The 25,573-nt window shown below is 42.6% G+C and overlaps 1 long non-coding RNA gene across 1 annotated transcript; it reads left to right on the forward strand.

The window, feature by feature from the left end:
• The first annotated feature begins 54 nt into the window (after positions 1-54).
• LOC131480797 (uncharacterized) lies at positions 55-23,863 on the forward strand. The gene is made up of 3 exons (XR_009245821.1): positions 55-168; positions 3,945-4,024; positions 23,752-23,863. It is a non-coding gene; the product is annotated as an uncharacterized LOC131480797 (long non-coding RNA).
• The last annotated feature ends 1,710 nt before the right edge of the window (positions 23,864-25,573 follow it).

Below are 25,573 nucleotides of genomic sequence, written 5' to 3' on the forward strand. Positions count from 1 at the left end.
TATACACGTGTCCGACCCGGCCCAGAAGGCCTTATGGGAACACAACTGTCGCCGTCCGTTTCTCACTTCCCACATAAGTCTTGACCGCGGTCTCCGGCGGACCGCCCCCCCACTCACGTGGCTTTCACCGACGCCTGACTTTCTCCAGGAGATCTGAATTGGAAAATGGTAATGCAGACCCAATACAGCTGAGTCTACTCATGAATCCATCCGCTTGTTCCTCTACTGACAAACTCCCTGAAGGGAGTAGGGGGTAATTGCATACCAACCGATAATAAGGGACCCTGGCGGAGGGGGGAGGGGTGGAGCTGGAAGTAGAGGAAGCTGCCCTGGGTCTCTGTGTTGCTTTTATTTAATTTTTATTTATTTTATTTATCCTGGGAGTGTGTGTCACGTGTTCACTGGCAGTTGCCAACCCCAGCTCCCCCCAAATGGGTACGCCTTGCACAGTCCTACAACACAGGAGGGCAGATGCAGGCTCCGTGTGTCCCCGCCACGCTGCGGAAAGGTGGCCTCTGGCACTGCCGGGTGCCTCGGAACCCTTCCCAGAGCCCAGCCCTGCACGCCGAGCCAAGTGCAGAGACTGCCGGCTGTGCCAGGTGCCAAGCAGGGCAGCCACACCTCCCCCTCTCGGTTCCTCCCCCACGTCCTTTCTGGACTGTAAGTCCCAGAGGAGAAATCAGAAACTCTTGGTTAGACGTTCTGGGCATTTGCCTGGCCCAGTGGTTGGTGTGGCTGAAACTTGAGGTGAACCTTAATCCCAAGAGGCGGGGCCACCCGGAGGCTTGCAAAAGAATAATGTGGGGGGGGGGATTCCACAGCCACAATGTTTCAGAGAAGGGCCTCACCAAATCCTCCTCTACAGGAAGTATGTTCCTTCCCTAGTTCTTGATGAATGGCTTCCGGAGAGAACCAGAATCAGGCATAGCTCATTTCCAGTGCTCTCTTGCAAGTATGCCATTGGAGGATGCAAGCTTCACATATGGGCGTCAGGCTCTGATTCCAGTGGCCCCACTTCCCATCCAGCTCCCTGCTTGTGGCCTGGGAAAGCAGGGGAGGATGGCCCAAAGCCTTGGGACACTGCACCTGCCTGGGAGACTCGGAAGAGGCTCTTTGCTCCTGGCTTCGGATTGGCCCAGCTCTAGCCGTTGAGGCCGCTTCGGGAGTGAATCAGTGGACGGAAATAATGAGAGTGAACTGGGAGCCATTGGAGAACTGGAACATGATTATCTAATGACAGTTGGGCCATCCTCAGAAAGTTCCTTGAGAAGCCCCCACCTCAAATAGGACCACCTTGACTGCTAGATTGAGAATAGGCACTAGGGGGTAAGGACTGAAGCACAGTGAGGACACTATGGTGATGACTTAGAGAAAGGGAGAAATGGAGAGGATGTTAACAGCAGTTGCAGAATGGATGTTGGGATACGAAGCAAGGAAAATGGATGGCTCTGAGGCTTTTGGCTTGAATAGCTGGGGATGCAGCTGTTAGAACAAAGATGGAGGAGGATATTAAAGAAGCAGATTGGAGGCTGGCATTGTGGCACAGTAGGTTAAGTGAGTTCAAGTTCCAGCTGCTCCACTTCCAATCCAGAACCCTGATGATGCCCCTTGAGATTTCTTTCTTTCTCTTTTAAGATTTACTTGTTTCAAAACCAGAGCTATAGAGAGAGGAAAAAATATATTCCATTCTTTGCTTCACTCTTCAAACCAGGGCTGGGGGTGGTCCTGCTGGGGTTATTGCGAGTTGCTCCGACTAGGCTGCAGCTCCCACTGATTTGTGTGAGGACCGAGTGTGTGGTGGACAGGATCGGGCTGAACTGCAACACCCATTAGTTTGCATAGAAGACAGGACTGAGACAACTGACCAAGCAATTGCAACTAACAGTGTGTGCAGAGGCTGATTTGGGCGACAGACTGTGCCGGACCCTGAATGCACACACAAGAATCAAATTTGGGATCACTTCAGATGAAGTTTCTTTGGGAATCCCCCCATTGTACTGCTAGATAGAACTCCTACCATACAGAGAATTGCAGGTTCCATGGTCTGACTGTGGAGTGTATGTGTCAGAGCTGGGCCTCCTCAGTGGCTTAGACGGAGCAGTGGACAGCATATCTAGGTGCACATGGGAAATATGGCAATACATTTGAGTCTGCAGAGGACACCCAGTACCATAACAGGACAAGACAAATTGATCAACTACCCCAGCCAAACATTGGTAGTGAGTACCTGGGCAAACGGAGGCTCTAAGGTGGACTAGGTCAACCAGTGGATTCTGGATAGATTTCATTGTGATTGGAATGGCAAGATCCATAGCAATACAGAACTGTTGAACTATCAAACTACTTGAGTAGGACCCTCGGCGCATAACCCACATTGAGGACCCTGGGATGGTTGGGAGGCTGGGTGTGGCTTCTCCCCTTATCTTTCCCCTTCCCCCCAGACAGAGGAAGGAAAAAGAAAATGTGAAAACAATGGCCTCTCCCACTTTCCTCGAGCCCTGACCCTTTGCATCCTAATCAACTATGTAAAAATTATCAAACATAGTTTTTTTTTTTTTAAATGGCTGCAATGGCTAAGACTAGTCTAGGCCAAAGTTAGGAACCTAGAACACCATCTGAACCTCCCATGTGGGTGGCAGGGGCCCAAGTACTTGGACCATCTTTTGCTTTCCCAGGCACGTGAGCAAGGAGGTGGAGCAGCTGGGACTTGATCCAGTGCTCATATGGGATTGCATCACAGACAGCAGCTCAAGCCACTGTATCACCACACCAATCCTAATACAATAAATCTTTAAATATAGGGAATATATTTGAAAATATCCTAAGTATCTAACAATAAAACATAATTATGGAAGCACTACTACAATGCAGTCATGTTATACTCAAGGAAATATTATTATAAATAATGTCAGAAATTATTCCATGAAAAGATGTTTACAATATATTAATATCTATTATTATTATTATCAGAAGGCAGAATACAGAGAGAAGGAGATACAGAGAAAGATCTTCTATCTCCTGGTACACTACCCAGGTGGCCGGAGCTGAGCTGATCTGAAGCCAGGAACCAGGAGCTTCTTCTGAGTCTCCCATAATAGCGCAGGGTTCCAAGGCATTAGACCATTCTCAACTGTTTTCCCAGGCCACAAGCAGAGAGCTGGTTGGAAAGTGGAGCAGCCAGGATGTGAACCAGCACCCATATGGAATCTCTGCGATTAGAAGGTGAAGATTAGCCACTAGGCTATCGCACCAGGCCTGACAACATATTAATATCTAAAAACTCAACTACAACAGAATGTGTAAAGTAAGGCTATTTTTTAAAAAGTGTTAATAATGACTGCATTAATACTATCATAACAGTTTATTGTTATTCCTTATCACTTCTCAGCCTTTTGGCTAAGATCTAGTGTATTCCTTGTTGTTTTCTCAATTGCTATATTTTATGTTTTTTAATTTCCATGCTTTCTGTCATAAGCAAATATCACTTTATCTTAGGAGTGGAATTATTCAGTGATGAGCTCTAAATACTCTTTTGATGAGATTTAGTTGACAATGTCAACCAGTTTTTCCCAAGTGATTATACATTGGCAGTATGTAAGAATTTTGGTTTAGGAACCAGTATTGTGGCATAACAGGTTTAGCTGCCACCTACAACACTGGCATCCTATTTGGAAAGCAGTCGGATTCCTGACTGCTCCACTTGTGATTCAGTTTCCTGCTGATGCACCCGAGAAAACACTGGAGGAAGACATAAAACCTTTGGCCCCTGAACCCGTGTGGGAGACCCAAATGACACCTCTGGTTCCTGGCTTCAGCTTGGCCCAGCCCTGATCATCATGGCTATTTGGAGAGTGAACCACTGATTATCTCTTTCTGTCTCTCCACATTTCAAATTAATACATCTTTTTTTTTAATTTGGTTTGTAGTAATTTATTTTTTCACAGAATACATTTAGTATACAGCTATTACTTTGAGTCTGCTGCTTTAGAAGTTGCAATTAAGTGAAAGAAAAGGTACATTGATGGTAAGTGCATGTGTTAGCCTATGTTAATCATGCATATGTTCATCTAAATTTTATTTTTCATTTGTTTTATTTTTACTCTCTTCAGCTGTGCGATATATAGCAATTTAAAGCCTTAAAACTGTGGGCCAGCATATTGGGGTGGCAAACTAATCCTTGCCTGCTGGCATCAGCCATCCTATAAGGGTGCCAATTCAAGTCCTGGCTGCTCGCTTCCAATCCAGCTCTCTGCTTATGGCCTGGGAGAGCAGCAGAGGATGGTGTAAGTCTTTGAGCCCCTGTACCCATGTGGGTGACTGGGAAGAAGCTCCTGGTTCCCAACTTCAGATCAGCTCAGCTCTGGCCATTGCAGTAATTCAGGGAGTAAGCTAGCAGATGGAAGACCTCTTTTTTCCTTTCTCTGTAAAAATCTGCCTTTCCAATAAAAATAAAGATTTTTTTAAAGCCTCAAAATTTGATTTTTTAAAAAAGGTTTATTTATTTTTATTGGAAAGGCAAATTTACAGAGAGAAGGAGAGACAGAAAGATCCTCTGCTGGTTCATTCCCCAAGTGGCCTCAATGGCCAGAGCTCAGCTGATTCAAAGCAAGGAACCTCTTCTGGGTCTCCCACACGGGTGCAGGGTCCCAAGGCTTTGGGCCATCCTCTACTGCTTTCTCAGGCTACAGGCAAGCAGCTGGATGGGAGGTGGGGCAGCCAGGACATGAACCGGCTCCCATATGGGATGCTGGCACATCCAGAGATTCCCTGAAATTTGATTATTTCTAGTGAACATACAGACAAGACTCCTCTGTCTTTATATTTTTCAATTAATATTTTTAATTTTTATCATATTTGAAAGAAGAAGTTCTTCCATTCACTGGTTCACTTCCCCAATGTAATAGCCCAGACTTGGCCAAGCTCTAGCCAGGAGCCTGGAACTCAGTCAAGATCACCATACACCTAGCAGAGACCCAACTACTTGAGTCATTTTCTGCTGTCTCTCAGAGTGCACATTGGCGAGAAGCCAGAGTTGGAGTGAAGCCAGGACTGGAACCAGGCATAGTGATGTGTGGTGTGGGTGTCCCAAGCAGTGTTCTAACTGCCGTGCCAAATGTCTGACTCTCTCTGTTACCCCTGCACTCCCCCTTATAAGTATAATTATATGTTACATTGAATAAGAATTGTTTATCAAATTGTTACAGATTTAATTTTGGTGGGAAAAAAAGGAATAGCATTTGACACAGCAGTTAAGGCAAAACTTCACATCCCCACATTTTCTACCCAAGTGCCTGAATTTAAGCCTTACCTGCATTTCCAGTTCCTGATACTAAACATCCTGGGAGGCAACAGGTAAATGGTCCATTGCTTGGGTCCCTGCCACCCACATAAAAGACCTGGATTATGTTCTAACTCCGGCTTTGTCCCAGCCCAGTCCCAACCAACGCAGGCTTTCGGGAGCAAACAAGCAAATGGAAGATTCTCTCGCCCCGACTCTGCCTTCAGATTTAAAATAATAATACTGATAATAATAATAATAATAATAATAATAAAGATTTCAAATATAAGAAACTTCAGGTTATATTTTAAAAAGAGAGTAGTGTTGCATTATTAACACACACTCTTCTTTCACAGAGTTCACAAAGTGTAGATCTTAACATCACAGTGAGCAAGTAGGCAAAGGGCATACCCTCTGTTTATCCAAATCACAGACTAAAGTGCAGCAAAAGAAAGTTAGGGGTCTGCGGTAAGGATGTCAAACCCATCCCTTCATTGTCCAGATACCTTGGAAACTCAGCTGAAAGGAACGTGAAGACATCATCATCTGTAGTCAGATTAGATCTAACATTATAATGTTACTTCTCTTAGAAAGAGCTTGCAAATGAACAATGTGTAATTGTGCTAGAATATGAATCATCCTGTCAAGAAATTTCTTTTTTTTTTTTTTAATACATTGCTAAAAGTCCACCGCTCTTGAATGGTCTCATTTCCTATAGAAATTATTCGGCGGTCAGACTTTACTCCACTGATGAAGTAAGGCTTATTTATTACTAAAACTCTTCTCAAATCCATCTGTCATCCTGGAAGTCTAGTAAGATAGCATGTTAAGAACCCAGGCTCTGCCTCGGATACAGCCAACAGACCTGTCTGTTCAAATCCCAGTGCTACCACATTCCAGCTTTGTGACCTCAATCAAGTAGCTTCACTTTTTATACTTCAGGTTTCTCTCTAAAAAGAGGTAATAGGAGCACTGGATTGTAGCTACAAATATATAGCACAGTCATCTAGGACACATAATAGGCACCAGTAAATTTAGTTTCTAAGGTGATTTTTAGGAATTTATAGTAAAGAAATCAGTATAAAGATGCGAAAAGAATTAGGTATGAGTAGTTCCATGCCAGCAAGATGTTAGAATATTGAAACTTTGGAAACAACTGTCCAACAGAAATTAACTGAAACAAGTTACATCCTATCAAGTTGTAGTCTACTTAACAGTATGATCTCAATCTCATAAAAAATATAAAGCCCATGTTTAGGGCCACCTCTGTGGCTTAGCTAGAAAAACCTCTGCCTGTGGTGTTGGTATCCCATAGAGACACCAATTCAAGCCCCATCTGCTCCATTTCCAATCCAGCTCCCTGCTAATGGCCTAGGAAAAGCAGCAGAGTGTGGCACAGAGTTTGGGTCCCCACACCCACGTGGGAGACCTGGAAGAAGCTCCTGGCTCCTAGCTTCACACAGCCCCATTCTGGCCATTGTGGCCATTTGGAGAATAAACCACCAAATGGAAGACTTTTCTGTCTGTCTGTCACTGTGTGTGTGTGTGTGTGTGTGTGTGTGTGTGCAACTGTGCCTTCTGTAAATACTTGAATCTTTTTAAAAGCACCCATGTTTATATTAAAAGCTACAATATATGTGTACTTTATATAAACATATGTTCTGCGGACCAAAGACCTGTCTTGGGGGCAAGCAGGATCTGAAGCTTGGCTTTACTTCACTTGTTGAACCACACACCCTGGTTCAGAGTTATATCCACCTAAATTATTGCAAAGAATACTGTGGGATAGCATTATCCATATGCATAAATGGATAGAAAAAAATACTGAAAAGACATGGAACAGGCATAGATGGCAGCGTGGCCTAGCAGCTAAAATCCTCACCTTGAATGTGCCAGGATCCCATATAGGTGCCAGTTCATGTCCCAACGGCCCCACTTCCCATCTAGCTCCCTGCTTGCGGCCTGGGAAAGCAGTTGAGGACTGCCCAAAGCTTTGGGACCCTGCACTTGTGTAGGAGACCTGGAGGAGGTTCTTGGCTCCTAGCTTCAAATTGGCCAGCTCTGACCATTGTGGACACTTGGAGAGTAAATTAGCAGATGGAAGATCTTCCTCTCTGTTTCCCGTCCTCTCTGTGTATCTATCTGAGTTTCCAATAAAAATAAGATAAGTAAATAAATAAGTAAAGGGCCTGACTAGACAAGCAATGGCACCTGCTGGCATGAGTATGGGCTGGAGGGTAACTCTACCCAACTGACTCTGTTTGGGTTGAGTTAGGCTTCAGCACCCAACGATGTGTTCAAGAGCTGAATGAGATGTGGAATAGACCAGACCAGTCTATTGCACATGCTGGCAGGCACAGAAACCAGGGCTGGGACTGGGCCTCGTGGGAGTTGTTGTAGGTCGCTCTGCCTGAGCTTTAGCTCCCCATGGTGTATGTGAGGGCCAAGTGTTCAGTGGGCAGGGTTGGGCTGGACTGCAGCAAAATAGGGCTGGAGACAGATCTAACCTAGCAATGGCAACTAATAGTGTGTACATAGGTTGAGGTGTGTGACAGAATGAGCCGGACAGATGAGCACACACTAGAGTCAAGTCTGAGATCACCTCAGACAAAATTTCCCTGAAGCCCGCCCCACCCCCCACCCCCCGAACCGTTGAACTCAAAACTCCAGTCACAAGAAGAGTGACAGGACCTGTGATCTGACAATGGGGTACATGTGTCCAAATGACCTCATCAGTGGCTAAGACGGAGCAGTGGACAGCATACCCAGAAGTACATGGAGGCTATGTCAGACTATTGGAGCTTGCAGAGAACATCTGGTACCATAGCAGAGGAAGGAGGGCAGAACAAATTAGTCAACTATACTCCAGTGAAAGCAGACAGCAAATTTCTGGGTGAACAAAAACTCACAGGTGGACTGGAAAATCAAGATAGCGCAATAGGGTAATATTAGCATAAGTTTAGAGAAAATTGACTTTGTATATACGTACATCACCTGTCACTCTGTAACCGCATGTGCTGCCAACCGTGGAGTTCCTGGCTTCAGCCACGTGACTGCAGGTTGGAATGAGCAGTGGCTTGCTGAGAATGTTTTCATAAAGCAAAATGATAATTTTTTTAGAATTGTTTTGATAATCATTCTTGAATCAAAAGGTGGAAATGAAACAAGTGGATGTTGTGTAAAAGCTTATGGTGCTTCCTATAAAACAAAGAAGGCAACTATTCTGAGTTGTCTATTATGAGCATCAAAAAAAAAAAGCTCACAGGTGGACTCTCTTAGCCACTGGACCTTGGAAGGAGTTCCCCATCCTTGGATCTGTGAGATCAATAGCATTTCAGAACTACCAAAATGACTTAAGCAGAACACTTGCAGCATGCTGCACATCAGAGACCTTGGGGTGACATCGGGTGGCCATTCCGTATCCCCAGATACTGAGTGGGGTTGAGACGCTGCTGTGGCTTCTCCCCTTATCTTCCCCTTTCTCCTGGATAAGGAAAAAAAAATATATGTGAAAACAGTGGTCTCACCCACTCTTCCCTGACCCTCAACCCTTTCCACCCTAATCAACCATGTAAACATCATCAAAAATAAAATTTTTAAAAAGAAATATAACCAGGATTTCAATTTGTGTAGCTACAATTAAAAAAATCAAAACAACAACAAATGGGATCACTCGGCAACTTACCATTCTCATCCTCTGTCTGCAAAGGTTTCTGGCATCCCATATGGGTGCCAGTTCCAGCCCTGGCTGTTTCACTTCTGTTTAGCTCCCTGCTTAGAAGCTGGGAAAGCAGTAGAGGATAGCCCAAGGCCTTGGTTTCCTACACCCATGTGAGAGACCCAGAGGAGGCTCCTGGCTTCAGACTGGCTCAGCTCTGGCTATTGCAGCCATTTGGGGAGTGAAACAGTGGATGGAAAAACCATTCCTGTCTCTCCTTCTGTCTGTAATTCTGCCTTTCAAATAAAAATAAATCTTAAAAACAGAATAAGCACTATTGGTAGGAATATGGAGAAACTTAAATCCCCATGAACTATTGATAGGAATATAAAATGGTATAGCTACTGTAGAAAACAGCAGTTTCTCAAAAACTTAAAAGTAGAATTAACATATGACACAACAATCCAACTTAGGTATATGAAGATCTGTCAAAAACTTCACGGAAAATAGAATTGAAGGATAAGCTAATTTTGGCACCAAAAAAATTCATATATAGTTTTTTCGTAATACGCATTTTCCAACTTTTTTTAATGACTTCCAAAGAGTAATTTCAAAAGCATATCCAAAAGAATCAAAAGCAGAATCTGAAAGATGTTTACACACTGAATGTTCACAGTGGTACTATTCACAATAGCCAAGAGGAGGAAGCGCTGGGCTACTTCAGCAATTGCCCTTTTCTACTTGCCTTGCCCAAGGTTACACATCCTTGCTGGGAGCAGCAGCCTGTGTCTATGCATTGCATGCCACGAATGCAAATTGAAGCCACTCTGTTCAACCCAGCAGGGCCAACTCGGCTGCAGTGCTGTTTAAGGAGTCAGCTGAGGCCCCCCGCTGAGCCTGTGCGCAGTCCAGAATCTTCCACAACCCAGTCCTGCTTCCTTCTCCCTTTCATGGCTGTTCATCCTGACGTCCAATAAGCTTTCTGCCTGACAATTTCTTAGAATGTGTTTCCAAGAGAACTCACCTTACAACAACTTAGTAAAGAAATTCTATCCTTACCCTTTCCTGAAACTCTCCTGTATTTTCCTCTTCACCTTCATGTTGGATAATTGACCTTTTAAATGCATTTGGAGTTTATAGTTCTACACAAGAAGAGGTAGGGATGTGATTGTATTTTTTTCTCATTGCCCTGAACCAATTTTATCAGGAACATCTACTAAATGATCCATTATTTCTTCACTGATTTGTGGTACTATGTCTTCATCATGTAAGTGTAACAAATTATCACAGACACAGTCGCACAGTCTCTCTTTTTTTTGCTTTGCTCACCTAGTTTGAAGATGTGATCTTATTACATTGCTCAGTTGTTTTGTTTTTTATTTTTCAAAACTCTTCTCAGATAGTCACCAAATATATTTCAGAATCATTTTATTGATTTCCCTCCAAAAGTCCTCCTGGAGTTTTTCAAAGAATTACATTGAATTCAAAGATTTGAATAAATTAAATCCTTGAAATGTTAAGTCATTTCATCTTTTGGCATGTTATTTTCATTCATTTATTCTGCTAAGTTTTTATATATCCTTTACTAAGTTAATACCATTTTTCCATAACTGCTTTCTATAATATTAATTTAACTTCTAGATATTGTATAGCTTTGTTGGAGTTTAAATGCCATTTTCTATTTCCTATTAAAACTTGTATTAACTTTTGGTTTGGAGGAATGCAATTCATTTTTGTATGTTGATTATATATCTGGCTGTCTGGCTCAACTCACTTTTTCTAACTTGGAGAGAGATTTAAATAACTGTCAGTATCTAAAAATAATGAGAATCTATTTATTTTTGTACCTAATATGAGGGGACTTCAAAAAATTCTTAGAAAATGTAAATAATGGGGCCAGAGCCATTATGTAGTAGGCTAGGTTTCTGCTTATGGCGCTGGTGTCCCACATGGGTTCAGTTCAAGAACTGGCTGCTCTGTTTGCAATCTAGTTACCAGCTTGTGGCCAGAGAAAGCAGCAGAGGATGACTCAGGTCCTTAGGCCCCTGCACTGATGTTGGATACACAGAAGAGGCTCCTGGCTCCTGGTTTCAGATCAGCTCAGCTCTGCTCTGGTCATCACAGCCTTTGGGGGAGTGAATCATGGGATGGAAGATTTGTCGCTCTCTGTCTCTCCTCTTTCTAACTCTACCTTTCAAATGTAAAACAAGAAAGAAAAGAAAACATAAATTATGAAAAAAACTTGCAAGGGTTTCCATTTTTGGCATCAAAATAAACTCATCTTTTCATTCAGTTTCCACAAGCCATATATATGGAGAGAGACAGAGACAGGTTGGAAGAGATCTTGCATCCCATGGTTCACTTCCCAGGTGCCTAGAGTGGTTGTGGCTGGGCTAGGTCACAGCCAGGAGCCCAGAACTCAATCCCAGTCCCCATGGGGGATGCAGCAATCCAACAGTTGACTCATTATGTGCTGCCTCCCACAATGCACTTCTGCAGGAAGGGGAACTGAGTCCTTGAACCCAGACATTCTATTACGGAATGTGGGCAGCCCAATAGCACCTTTTTTTTTTTTGTAAGATTTGCTTATTTTTATTTGAAAGGCAGAATTACAAACAGAAGGAGAGAGCGAGAGTTCTCCCAATGGCTGATTCACTCCCCCATGTGGCTGCAATGGCCAGAACTACATCAGTCCAAAGCCAGGAACCTGTAGTTTCCACCAGGTCTCCCTTGTGGGTGCAGAGGCCCCAGGACTTAGGTCATTCTCTGTGTGTTTTCCAGGCCATTAGCAGAGAGCTGGATCAGCAGTGCAGCAGCCAGGACTAGAACCAGTGCCCATATTGGATGCCAGCACTACAGGCAGAGGGTTAACGTGCTATACCTTGGTACTGTCCCCTCCCCAAAACAGCATTTTCACTGCTGTGCTGAACTCTCACCCTTCAAGAAATTTTTGAGATTCTGTATGTTGTAACAGACATGTATTGTTTACTGTCACAGCATTTAAAAAAAAAAAAGATTTACTTATTTAAATTGAAAGTCGAAGTTAAGAGAGAGAGGAAATTTTCCATCTGTGGCTTCACTCTCTAGTTGGCCACAATAGCCAGGGTGAGCCAGGCAGAAACCAGAAGGCTGAAATTCCATCTGGGTCTCCCACATGGGTGGCAGGGGTCCAAACGTGTACGCCAACTTCCACTGCCTTTCTCAGGTCATTAGCAGGGAGCTGGATGAGAAATGGAGCAGCCTGTATAATACAGGAATCAGCACCCATAAGGAGTGCCAGCAACACATGGCTTTATCCACTCTACCACAGTGTGGTCCTTCACCCAGCATCATCAAACATCCCTCGAGGTTTCTCTCCACCTCCTTTCACAGAAAGCAGAAACTGACTTTATCCAGGCTCTTTGACTGTGGACTTGGTGATGTAAAGAAGACAGCAGTATGAGGATTCAGTGTGATGGAGAGAAGAAAATAGAAAGCACAGGCAGGGATTCCTGCAATGGTAGCAGTGCTGAGATCAGTGAAGTTGGCAGTATGCTTTGCAGTGACTTTGCCAAGTGGGAACAAAGGTGTCTCCACTATAGCAGATCGGCAATAAAGCTGACTGTTGTTCCTGATTCCGTAGCCTTCCAGCTTACATCTGCACTCGGTAAGTTCCCTGTTAGGACTTAACAAGTGTGGTGTTTTGCTTTCTTTTGACGAGGTTAGAGATGTTTTCTGCAGTTTGCAGCAGAACTCGGAGTGACGTGTCATATTTATTTTTGTCTTTCTGCACTGGCCAAGACATTGAGTACTAATTTGCAAGGTAGTAGTCATAGTGAGGATTGCTGTGTTGCTCTCAAACCTACAGGGAATACAAGACAGACACATTTTAGGTCTCTATTTTTACCTTCCTTCCAGAACTCTAATCTTGTTTGTAGCAGCAAAGAACAGGTGGCCTTGCAATAAAAAGTAGCAGTGTGACACCCTCTAAGCTTTGGGCATATGTAACAGTTTTCCCTCTTGTCTGAACCAAGTTCACTTAGAGAGACAAAAGCCACCTTGACATGAAAACGAAAACTGAATGTGTGGGATGACGTAGCACAAAGCTAAAAGGAGCCTGTAGCGCTGAGCTGTGTGAAGTCCATGAACCATACCTGTACTGCCCACCTCTGAACTTCCTGTTATAAGATAAAATCAATCCCTGTGTGTTTGTATTACTGTCATGTTGGTTTCTTTATATAGCAAACACATCCTAAAGCTTTTGTTAAGTATGTTTACTAAGATTTTTGGTTGACCTCTTTTGGTAGATCAAACACAGATCTTCAGGGGCAGGTGTTTAACTTAGCAGTTCAGACACCAGTTAAGATGCTCACGTCTCACGTGGGAGTGCCTGGGTTCCACCCACAGCTGCAGCTCCTGCTAACTCCAGCTGCCTACTAATGCAGCCCCTTGGAAGCAGTTCAAGAAATTGGGTGCCTATCCTGCCTCCCAGGAGGCCCAAGAGTTTCATACCAAACCATAGCAGGCATTTAAGGAGTGAACCACACAGCTTGCTTGCTCACTCTTACTCTCTCAACTATTAAATTAATCAAATATTAAATCTTAAATGTTAAAAAATTTAATTTGATGTGGATCCTTAGGAAACTTCTAACAGACTTTTCAAAAATCACTAACCAGAATATGACCTCTTCTGCAAATGAGGTTACAGTGTATTTTTTTTTCTTTTTATCTTCCTGAATGTGATGACTTTTATTGGTCAATCTTCTAGTGATGAGTTATTGCCATATTACAGGGCATGGTAGCTTAATGGCTAAAGTCCTCACCTTGCACACCAGGATCCCATATGGGCACCAGTTCATGTCCTGGCTGCTCCACTTCCCATCCAGCTTCCTGCTTGTGGTCTGGAAAAGCAGTCAAGGACAGCCCAGGGCCTTGGGACCCTGCACCCACATAGGTGAACTGAAAGAAGTTCCTGGCTCTTGGCTTTGGATCGTGTCAGCTCCGGCCATTGCAGCCACTTGGGGAGTGAACCACCAGACAGAAGATCTTTCTGTCTCTCTTTCTCTCTGTATATCTGTCTTTCCAAAAATAAATAAATAAATAGATAATTTTTTAAAATACCATATTACTAATATTAACCCTATTTGATTGTATATGTTCTTTAGTGGTTTGCTGAATCCTATTAGCTTATATTTATTTAGGATTATTTTGAGCCTGTGTTTTAAAATAGGCTACTATCTTCATGTAACTAAGCATCAACATTATATAAGCCTTCTAAGTTAAGCTGGGCACATTGCCCATGTTTCTATTTTTCTAGGGCAACTAATATGATAAAAATCATCATAATAAAAGAAATATACATCCAAAGTGGGGGAAATACACATTGAAAATTGGTAAATGTTACTTTAACCTTTCTGGAAGTTTTAATGAACATAAAGGAAGATGCACCTAAGTATACAACTTGGTTCATTGTTATAAATGTAATAGGCCGTTGTAAATCAGCATCCAGAATCCAGAAGTTTCTTTCTGTGCGCTGGACCCCTCAAGGATAATCCTGACTTCCAAATTTAATAATTTGGAATTAAAAACTGAAATTTAGAAAGTATACTGTTTTGTGTCTGCTAGCTTATTCTTTGTAGTATTGATCTATATGATTGATGTACTAGTGAGTTCTGTATTTTTTTGCATATTCCATTGAATAAGTGTTCCATGAATCAGTGAGCCATTTCACTCTGGATGGTTTTCGGGATGATAGAGATACATTATTATAGTTTTTAAAACTTTTAAACAGCATACTAGAAAAATAAGAGAATTACTTAAAAAAAAATAAGAAGGTAGAGATATTTAACAGAGCAGTCACTTTGGAAAACAGAGTTTCTCAAGTGATTCAATGCATATTCTTTAACAATTCTCAGCCATATACTCAAAGAGAAAATAGATGCCCACACAAAAGCTTGTACACGTATGTTCACGGAGGCCTTAATCATAGCAGCCAAAACGTGGAAATTCAACTGTCAGCGTTACAATTGGTTAAGCAAAATGTGGTCCATCCACATATAGTGCAACATTATTCGACCATAAAAAAGGATTAAATGATGATTCACCCCACAAATGGATGAAATATTTTAAAATGCTATGTTACATGATAGAATCCACATACAAAGATATTGTGGTATGATTTCCGTCATATGAAATCTCCACAATTAAAGTAGACAAGTTGGGGCAGACATTGTGGCACAGCAGAGTAAGCTGTTGTTTAGGAACCCTGCATCCCATATCAGAAAGCTTGTGGGGAGCGGGGTGCTAAAGCCACTCCTGGAACTGGGAGAGGCCGGTGCAAGATGGCAGCTGGCCCAGGGCCAGGAGGCGGAGCTGGTCTCGCCAGCAGGTAAACAGGAAGCCACAGGGATAGGCTAATCCCCCCTCCCCCCCCCCCCCCGCAATTGCTGGCCTATCAGATAGCGCCACAGGGAGAAGTGATTGGTGGAGAACTATATAAAAGTAGCCGGTAAAAGGACAGATGGACGGACAGAACAGACGACGACAAAGAAGAAAGACGGGGGCGACGAGGAGAAAGACTGGGGAACAAAGCAGAGAGTACGGGAAGAAATGTGGGAAGAAGGGTGGCGGAAAATGGGAGGAAGGCTGGCAGAAGAAGCGGAGAAGAAAGCTTAGACAAATGCGGACTGGCGCAGCGAAGAGAAGGATTTAAGCGCAGCCGCTTTTGGTAGTGAGGGGTCTGGTTCTGGCTTTTCCCGGACCCTCATGAGTATGCCTCAGCATTTTTAGTGTCGCCGCCAAAGCTAGTCTGCTCAGCTTCCAGCCACCTGCTTGTTCCTGAGAGACTGCAGATGACTCCTTGAGTGTTTGAATCCTTGCTACCCACATGGGTCAGCAGGATAAACTTGTTGTGTTCTTGTTTCCACACACCAGGCCCAGACTTGGCTGTCAGGAGCTTTGGGGCAGTGACGCATCAGTTGGAGCTTCTCTGTTCTTCTCTCTCCCTCTTCATGTTTGTGTGTGTGTGTGTGTGTGTGTGCGTGTGTGTGTTTGCACATGCATATGTTGGTCTGCCTTTCAAGTTGATGAAAACTAAAATACAAACATACATGAAAAATTCTTAACTTAAAATAGACAGGGGCCAGTATTTTGGTAAAGTGAGTAAAGCACCACTTGAGATGCCATCAGGCCATATTGCCACTGATGACTCCATGTCCAACCCTGGGTCCTGCTATTGGTCTGGGAAAAGCAGAAGATGGCCCAAGTATGTGAGCCTCTGTCACCACGTGGGAGACTCAGATGAAGCTCCTGACTTTTGGCTTTGACCTGAACCAACCATGGCTAGTGATAGCCAGTTCCTTTCTCTCTTCCTATCTCTCTATCCCCTCCTTTGTAATTCTGACTTACAAATAAATAATTCTGAAAAAAAAATCCTATAGGGAAAGGCTTGGCATTTACTATGGGATAAAAAGAGAGGGGAATCAATAATAATTGTGAATAGATTTCTTTCTGCTATAATGAGAATGCTCTGGAATTAGAGGTGATGATAGTTGCACATCCTTGTAAACATACGAAAACCACTGAATCATATACTTTGTCTTATATGAATTCTAACTAAACTAAAAGGGAGAAAGAGAAAGAGAGACAGAACTGACCCTCGTGACCTGGAACCTGGATTACAAGGGGTTACATTGAAGACAGCAGACAAGGAGACAACAATGAGTGAAATGAAGCCACATCCATCTGAACCTGGGTTCTGGGTGGAATGATAAAAATGCCAGAAGTGCTTCCCTGAAACAACCTCATCTGAAACCAAAGGTAGTTTATCTGTGTCATCCAAAAATATCTGAAAGCAGAAGTTTACTTTAGATGGGGAATGGATTGGTTGTGCCCCTGCGTCTACCTGGAACAAATACAAATTGCTTTGAAGAAGACATTTTAAATTCAAGCTTCAAAGAACTACCACAGAGAAGTATTCTCAAGAACACAATGGTACAATTTCCCCTTGGATTTCCTTTTTTTAAAGATTTATTTTGTTTTTACTGGAAAGTCAGACACACAGAGAGGAGGAGAGACAGAAAGGAAGATCTGTTGTCCGATGACTAACTGCCGAAGTGCCTGCAACGGTAGAGCTGTGCCAATCCAAAGCTGGGAGCCAGGAGCCTCTTCCAGGACTCCCACGTGGGTGCAGGGTCCCAAAGATTTGGGCTGTCATTGACTGCTTTCTCAGGACACAAGCAGGGTGCTGGATGGGAAGTGGGGCGGGCAGGATTAGAACCAGTGCCTAAATGGGATCCCGGAGCATGCAAGGGAAGGACTTTGCTCGCTAGGTCACTATGCCAGGTCCAAGATTTCTTTTCTTTCTTTCTTTCTTTTTTTTTCTTAATTGGAAGGTCAGAGAGGAGGAGACACAGAGAGGAAGATCTTCCGTCCATTGATTCACTCCCCAAACAGCCATAAGGCTGGAGCTACACCAATCCGAAGCCAGGAGCCAGGACCTTCTTCCAAGTCTCCCACATAGGTGCAGGGTCCCAAGGCTTTGGGTCGTCCTTGACTGCTTTCCCAGGCCACAAACAGGGAACTGGATGGGAAGTGGGGCGGCCAGGACACGAACCAGCACCCATATGAGATCCTGCTGCGTGCAGAGCGAGGACTTCAGCAGCTAGGCTACTGTGCTGTGCCCTTGAATTTCCATTTTTAACCCTAGATATTTTAGCAGTTTTGAATCATATCTTTTAAAATCCACTCTTTTGTTGCTGATTATTTATTCATCACTTTGTTGTCAGAAAACATTCTTGTGATGATAATTCTTTTGGGTTTATTGAGGCTTCTTTGGGAACTAAATAATCAACGAACATAAGTGTTCCACGGATATTTGAAAAATTGATATTGCTATTTGTGCATGCAAAGTTACACATATAAGAAGATAGAAGATACAATGTTTACTGATCAAACATTTTACTGACTTATTTCTTATCTCCCATATTGAAAATTTCTAAGATTATCTTGTTAGATTATTATTGATTTTGAAAGATTTCTCCTTATTAATCTGCAAATTTTTCTTCTTTTTACACATTATCTTTTAAATTCCATTTGTCCAGGAACTTTTTGAAGTATCCTTGCATAATTCTTTTAACCAATGTGAGATCATCCACTTTATCCCCTGTATTAGAGTTCAACAGAGAAACAGAGCTACTAGCTGTGTGTAAACTAATATTTAGAGATGAGGAATTGGCTCACAGGATAGTGAAATCTGTTGAGTCCAATCTTCAATATGGAAGAAACTCCGTTCCTAGGGGTGTTGCTGGTGCATACAAAGTGCACCAGACAAACAATTCCCTCTTGCTTGGACAGGTGACCTTTATGTTCTATTCAGGACTGTAACTAACTGACAAGGCATACCACAGTGTGGAGGGCAACCTGCCCCACTCAAGGTTTGCTGATTTAAATATTAATCCCATTGAAGACACATCATTTTGGAAAAATAAAATCAACTGTCAAGTCCCTTATGACTTTTTTTTTTGGTCCTAAATTAAAATTTTACATTACAACATTTATGCCAAATGTTATGATTCATGTATTGTTGGTTAGCATTTTCTATGACTTTTTTTTTATTTTGTTGGAGCTTTCAAATCTATTTCCTGTAAACAACACGTTATTAGTTTGCTTGGGTTTTTGTTTGTTTGTTTGTTTTGTTTTTTTAATTAGGGAAGCAAAGATAATACCACTGCATTGGGCCATTGCCTACAATCCTAGTATCCCATGTGATATCCAGGTTACATCCTAGGAAGCATTGTTTGATGGCTCATACACTTGGGTCCTGAAATCCAGGTGAGACACTTGAACTGAGTGCTTGGCTTCTGGCTTTGCTCTGACCCAGTCCTGGCTATTACAGACTTGTGGGGAGTGAATCAGTGAGTAGAACATCTTCAAATAAAATGTAAATACATACCGATTTTTTAGTGATACATTTTTGGAGGCAATATTCATTTATTTTGAAAGTCACAGTTTCAGAAAAAGAGGGAGAGAAAAGGGAGATCTTCCATGTGCTGGTTCACTCTCCAAATGGCCACAACTGCCAATGCTGCGTCAGGCTGCAACCAGGAGCTGGAATCATCCCATATGGATGGTAAGGCTCCAGACTTTGGACCAACTTGCGCTGTTTCTTAGGCCATTAGCCTGGAGCTGGATTGGAAGTAGGGCACACAAGCCAATACCCGAATGTGATGTTGGCATTGCAAGAAGTCTTACTCACTAGGTCACAACACCAGCCCTTGAATTACTCATTTTGAGTTAATGGGCCTAGATGGAATTCCAGTCTCCTATCATTGGCCTGGCCTGGCTCAGTGCCAGCTGTTGGAGGCAGTTGGGGAGGGAGCCAACAGATGGAAGATCTCTGTATCTCCCTGGGTCTCTGGAACACTGCCTTTCAAATTAAAATAAGTAAATCTTATTTTCGGAACACATAAGCCCCTAGAAGCCCGTGATGGCCCTAGACCCAGAGGCCAAAGCCAAGTGTAAGAGATTCAATCCACCCCAACCATGAAGAGACTATGTCAGCCAGTGGATTCTGAATAGATTACATCACAATTGGAACAGTGAGACTGGCAGCACATCTGTATTGTTGAACTATCAAAACTGTTTGAGCAGGACCCTCTGAGCTTGCCTCACATCGGGGACCTGGGATGGGTGGGAGGCTGGGTGGGGCTTCTCCCTTTGTTTCTCCCCTGACCCCAGATACAGGGAAAAAAAATGATGATATTAGTGTGGAAACATTGGTCTTACCCACTTTCCTGTAGCCCTTGACCCTTTGTACCCTAATCAACTAAGTAAGATTATTGAAAGAAAGAGAGAAAGAGAGAGAGAGAGAGAAAGAAAGAAAGAAAGAAAGAAAGAAAGAAAGAAAGAAAGAAAGAAAGAAAGAAAGAAAGAAAAAGTTTCAATTCAGTTTAAGCCTTCTAGAAAGGTGGCAGGGACCCATCCACTTGACCCATTACTCCTGCCTCCAAGTGTCTGCATTAACTAGAGTTGGGTGTCCAGCCCAAGCACTGCACTGCAGAATGGGGGTCTTAACTGCTAGGTTAAATTCCTGCCATGCTAGACTCGATTCTTCAAACTATATTATGAAATTTCCATTCTTACAATTCATAAACGAATCTATTCACTCATACAGTGTAGTTTCTAATATATTGGGACTATGCTTGACATACTTCTAAAGTATTATTTTAGATACTTCTGGTTTGGGCCAACACTAAAGAGATTAAGATTTTCTTTGAATTATTTGAAACATGTGTGTTGTTTTTAATTCTTCAGATAGTAATCCCTAACACTAAAGATTATTTTATAATTTCCCCTCCAATCTGTGTCCAAAATTTAACAAATTCTTTTCTTTCTCAGCTCTCTGTATTCAACATTCACCTTCCACCACTGGTGTTGATTTCCAGGTTGAGATATCATTTGGTAATCTCTAAAATTATTATTACAGTAGCTATGTTTACTTCATTGTCTTACTTGGAACAGGAAATTTCTGGCTGAATATCTGAAGCATTCATGCAGATGCATTTATCTGATTATTCTACACATGCCTCAAGCATAAGGAGTACACCATATATGTGTGTGTGTGCATGTGTTTGTCTGTGCACATACACATGCAGACCTATTTCCTTCCTTTTGTAATGTCTTTCTGTTTTCATTTCAATGTTTTACAAGTTCACATTTCCAGAACTTAGAAAATTCCAAGCCTTGCACCATATACTGAGAGATCCATAAAAATGAAGCTAATATCATCTTTACTACCATTATCCTATACAGACAATAACCATCCTAATGACTGGTCACAAGAGTTAACACAAATTAGTTATAAAGAATTTTCCTTTATGTATTTGAAATGCAGAGTTACAGATAGGGAGGGAGAAAGACACAAAAATGTTCCATTTGCTGGTTCCCTTCCGAAATGGCTACAAAGGCCTGAAGCCAGGAGTCTGGGACTCCATCTAGGTCTCCCACATAGATGGCAGGCACCCAAGCACATGGACCATCATATACTGCTTTCCCAAGCACATTAGAAGGGTGCTGGTGCAGAAGTAGAACAGCTGGGATTTCAAAAGGTGCTCTTACGGGATTTGCTACCCCACCCTTTAAAAAATTATTTATAAAGATATATGTATGTATATATTTCATATATATATATGAAAGGCAGGGTTATGGAGGAAGAGAGACACAGAGCTCTTATATCCACTGGTTGAATCATTCTTAAATGGCCACAATGACCAGAGCTGTACTTGTTTGAAGCTGGGAGCCAGGAGTTTCCTCTGGGCCTCCCGCATGGGTGCAGAGCCCCACAGACTTGGCCCATCCTCGGTGCTTTCTCAGGCCATTAGCAGGAAGCTGGGCATTAAGAAAAGCAGCCAGGATTTAAACAGGAGTCCACATAGGATGGAGGTGCTGCAGACTGAGGCTTAGAGTACTTCCCCTAAATGCCAGCCCCAAATGTCTTTTGTTTTTATATCAACAACAAAAAAATAACATACACAACAAATAACATTCCACATCTGTTATCAGGGAAAAATGAGAGAAGATCAGGAGTGAGGGCGAAGAGGATCAAGAAAAGGCAGGTGGGAGGTGGTAGGCATCAGGCCACTGAAGTTTTATAGACATTTTTAAATGACAGTAACCTACTTGGAGCTAAGACTGGAATGCCTAATACATATTGATCAATATCTTTTTAAGGATTTTATATTTTCAACCGGTCAAGATTGATTAAAAAGAATATACTTCCAATGGAAAAGGAATATCAACAATGAAATGGAACTAGGAAAATAAATTCAGGGAATGGGTCCAGTTGAACCAAATAGGAATAATAACAATAATAATAATAACAGGGAAACAGATTGGCAAGAATTAGAATACATCATGATACCTAAAAATTTACATATTTTTCTCCATATACTGAACTGGATACATATATCTCCATATATTCAACTGGATAGATATTTGTTCTTATGTGCAGTATGTAGAATATCTTACTGTTTCATGATTAGCATTATTATGTGATATTCATAAAAGCCCTGTGTCTACTTTCTCTCTGAAGGATTCATGAATATTTGGTCCATTATGCCAAATGATGTCTTCAATACTGATAGTCTGTGCTCTCTGTTGAAAAAGTCCAGATACATGAACATGGATATTTAAACATTTATTTTCTGTTATAATTTTGCTCTCATGGATGTTTTTTAAAGAAGTTATTCAAATTTATTTGCAAGGCAGAGAGAGACTGCAGTCTTACATCCATTGGGTCACTCCGCAGATACCCACAAAAGCAAGTGCTGGACCACCTGTAGCCCAGAGCTCAATTCAGGTCTCATAGTGGATGGCAGGGCCCTTAGTAACTTGAACCGTCTGAGCTGCTGCTTCCCAGGCTGCAGTTAGCAGAGAACTAGAACAGAAAGGGGAGTTGCAGGTCCTCAGATGTGAGGTGCGGGTTCTCTTAGGCACAGCTTGACCACTGTGCCAAGCCCCCACCTTTTCCCACCAGTGACGGAAAGGGTTTAGATTAGTCCAACTCAATTTTCCTTTGAGAAAGCTAAGTAGACTCTTTCCCATTGTCTTGCACATTTTCTAGTGATTGAGCCTAAATATGTTATCTTTCTGATCTTTTAACATAAAGCTATTATCCTAAAATCACAAGACAAGTTGTTTCCTTCTTTGAAAAAGATGATGTGGCATTTGTGTGTCCCTAGGAGTGTTTTATTCCAACTGTTCGTGCTGTTGTCAGAAGCTCAGCTGTCACATCTTCCCATTTTTAAAAAAGGTTCCTGGCTCTTAGCCACTCCTGATATGAATTGACCCAGTGTTTGAGTATAACATATTCTTCACGTTTTCACAACATGTGAGGGAATTCTTCTTTCTCCTCTCTTCATGGGAGGCACCCCATCCTAACGGGTCAGTGGTCAGTTTTTTTCTTAAAAGTAGAGGTGAAAAGGTCTCCTTTCAAAAAAAAAAAAAAACCTACCTTTTCTTTGTTTTTTATTGTGTCTACTTTAAAGTTTTAAGAATGCTTGCCAGTTATCTTTTTGACTTCTCATAAATTGTATGCTTTCCATGCCTTAGTACCCCCATTTTAGATGGGTTCTTTGTCCTTTAGTCCTAAGCTATACAATGACACATTAAACTCTCAAGTACTTAAGAAATCTGCAGCCAGTTTCAAGAGGCATCCCTGAATAGGCAGTGAGAGATTATAATCAAGCTGTAATGCAGAGGTTTTCAAAAGGAAAATTTCAACAGAAAATTATAGCCACAGAAAATTCTTGATTACTCATAAGATAAAATTGCATGAATAATGAAATCCACAGGTTATCGCAATAAAATCTGCTTCCCTCCAGGCCATTAGCCCTCATTTCCTACCAACCACTCCTATCACCATAATCCACAAGTCTAATCATTCAAATTTTGGAAAGGTAGCAGGACTGTAAAATTCATAATTGTAGTTAGAAAAGGAAACAATGTTTATAAATCCACTATATCCCCATGAAAGGATACAGGCTCTGGCCCAACACATCTGTAAGTATGTAAGTACTGATAGTCATTCCTCAGATCTTTTTATCCTTCAAAAAATAAAAGCAGATATCATGCTCAAAAAGACCATGTTCAAAAGAAAGCACTCCTTCTATCAAAAACAAAGCAAGCAATTGGTTTGAAAGGTTGAAAATTCAGAAATAAGGAATAATAAGAGACACATGTAATCAACAGAATTCACTGATAAGAAGACAGTAGAAGTTTCCCTGATCTGAACTGCCTAGGCTGAGAAGCATTTCAGAATTTAAATTTTCTTTTTCAGGTTCTGGAATTGTTGTATATACATAATGAGATGCCTGGAGCATGGAACCCAAGTCTAAACATGAAATTCGTTTATGTTTCCCGTATAACTTACACACCTAGCTTGAAGGTAATCTTACACAACGTTTTTAGTACGCCCATCTTTTGACTGCTACCCACCATAGGAGGTCAGGTGTGGAATTTTCTATCCACAGTGTCATGATACTGCTCAAAAAGTTTCAGATTTTGGAGCAGGTGAATTTCAGATTTTAGGGTTTAGGGATGCTCAGCCTTTGTAAAACAGGGGTTCACAAAGTTAGCATCTCCTCCTTGCCCTTCAGGGATATCAGTATCACCTGTGAACTTTTCAGCAGGCTACTCGGGTCCTTCTGGCGCCAGATCAAGTGGGAGGAGCCTTGATGTAAAATTCAGCTTCTCCCACTTCAGTTTCAGCTTCCTGCTAATGCACACCTGGGAAGGAACCAGGGAAGGATTCTAACTGGGTGCCTGCCATCCGTATAGGAGACCCAGATTGAGTTTCCGGCTCCTGGCTTTAGCCTGGATCTGCTTTGGCTGTTACAGGCATTTGGAGGAGTGAACCATGGATGCAAAGTTTCCACCTCTCTTTGTTTCTCTGCATTTCAAATAAATACATTCTTAAAAAAAAAAGCTTTGGGACCCTGCACCCATGTGGGAGACCCCGAAGAAGCTCCTGGCTCCTGGCCTTGGATTGGCTTAGCTCCAGCCATTGTGGCTACTTGGGGAGTGAACCACCAGAAGGAAGATCTTCCTCTCTGTCTCTCCTCCTCTCTATATATCTGCCTTTCCAATAAAAATAAATAAATCTTAAAACAAAAAGTCAGGACTAAGGACAGACCATGTTAAGCAGGACCATGGCACTTGCTAGAAAGAGTGAGATCCGGGCCTGGTAGAAGAACCTGGGAAACACACCTACTAGGCCACAGCACCTACTAGGGAGCTACACAAGAGGCAGCTACACAAGAGACTGGCAGCAGACCAGACCAGGCAAAGCCGTAGCACTCCTCAACATTTGTATGGACTGAGTCTGGGGATGGGCAGGATTAAGCCAGGCTGTACCACCCAAGGTCTGGGGCAGGCCATCACAGGCTGGGCCATAGTACCCACTGGCATGTTCAAGATCCAGGGCTAGGAGCAGACCTGGTAGGGGAATATCAAGGACTCTGTTGGTACACTGTGCTTCTGCTGATGAGCATAAGAGCTGGGGATGGCAGCAGGCCAGACTAGGGGCATGCCAGGCTAGGCTAGTCGCAGCACCTGCCGGCAAGTGCCAGGACTGGGAGTAAGTGATGTCAGGCTGGACTGCAGTAGCTCCTGCCAGGCACAAGATCTGAGGCTGGGAGAGGGCCCGATAGGGGGACTGTGGGCACTCCCCTGATGAACTGTAGCTCCCACTGGTAAACATGGGAGTGAGACCCATTGGTTCAGGCAGTAGCACCTGTCAGCATATGTGTGGGCTGGGTCTGGGGGTAGGTCAGACTGAGCTAAGCACCCATGGACATCACAATATATGAGGTAGACCTTGGAGTGCATGTATCAGGGCTGGGCCTCCACAAATGCCTAGATGCACACGAGGGACGTGATATTCAGCACATCTGGGCCAGTGGTGAACAGTGACTGTCTTGTCAGAGGATAAAAAGCAGAACAGGTTGGACCACTCTCCTGGCCAAGCTTTGCAACAGGTCCTGGGCCTGTATATGCACTAAGGTGGACTTGATCAGCCAATAGAATTTGGAAGGATTTTTCTCAACCCTGGTGCAGCAAAATTGATGAGGTATCAGAACTAATGAAACCACTCAAGCAAC

Source organism: Ochotona princeps, chromosome 7, assembly GCF_030435755.1.
Source record: "Ochotona princeps isolate mOchPri1 chromosome 7, mOchPri1.hap1, whole genome shotgun sequence".
Classification (NCBI taxonomy): Eukaryota; Metazoa; Chordata; class Mammalia; order Lagomorpha; family Ochotonidae; genus Ochotona; species Ochotona princeps.